This window comes from Penaeus monodon, chromosome 20 (assembly GCF_015228065.2).
Source record: "Penaeus monodon isolate SGIC_2016 chromosome 20, NSTDA_Pmon_1, whole genome shotgun sequence".
NCBI lineage: Eukaryota > Metazoa > Arthropoda > Malacostraca > Decapoda > Penaeidae > Penaeus > Penaeus monodon.
This window is the reverse complement of record NC_051405.1, coordinates 30,508,787-30,509,891: the sequence shown is the minus strand read 5'-3', so window position 1 is coordinate 30,509,891 and position 1,105 is coordinate 30,508,787.

Genomic DNA, 1,105 nt, shown 5'->3' with positions numbered 1-1,105 from the left:
TGCAGAAAGTTGCAACATGGACGATTTTGTCAACGATTCTGTCATTGGTAGATTCAAAAGGTGTAATTATCAGCGCGTCATCAGTCGCTACCTGTTATTAATTAGCAAAATGGTTACATACATACATTCCGTGATAAATATTTTTTGGTGATTTTGAAATTTCTTTGCAACATAACTCTATTCCCGTAACTTCTCTAGACACCCGAATATGAACCAGAAATATCAAATTCATGAAAAGAAAGCGCAGTCCTTCGATCTGATTTTATATTTGCTCGAAATCAGCTACGCTCCGATTACACTACTGTAAATTACATTCGACTGGAAAAAGTCAGCGGACCTACGCGTCATGTTTCACTTACTGAACATTTCTTTTTCCGCAAGATTTATTTTTTATTCGGTTAACGTCATTAGTTTATCGGACTGCGAATGTACTTGAATGATTTCGATTTAATCTATATATGCTTAGGAAATAAAATATATTATATATAACTCTTTTTAGGCACGTATACACAATGTATAATGATTTAAAATGGTTTTCTCTCTTTATCTGTAACAAATGCTTTTATTTTTCTTCACCTTTTCCCTTTTGTTCTATCCTTTCTTATCATTCCCTTCCTCCAGTTCTATTTTATCTTTGTGTTTACCTCTCTCCTTTCGTTCTTACCACCCTCCTGTCTTTCCACATATTTTTTTTCCCCCTTATCTCTCACTTCACTCATTTTCATTCTTTCTTTTTTCTTCTTCTTCATGGGATACCGGTCATGCCAGCAGCCTTCCGGTTCATCAATAAATAATATTTTAAATTTTTTCCTTGATTTCTTGTTTCCTTCTCCTTTCTTTCCTTATTTCCCTTTCCGCATTCTTTTTTTTTTTCATTTGCAACATTTTCCTCCCGTTTCTTTTCTTTTCCAAATCTATCAATCAAATATCCTCTCTCGATTTCTCTCTGTTTGCGATTTCGCTTTCGCTTTTCCCATTCTCTCTATTTTTTCTCTTTTCTTTTTTTCCAATCCTCCTTCTTTTTACCTCTCCTTTTCTCCCATTTATTTTCATTTCCTTTCTTTGTCTTTCTCTATATTCATATCTATTTAATTTACGTTTGGTT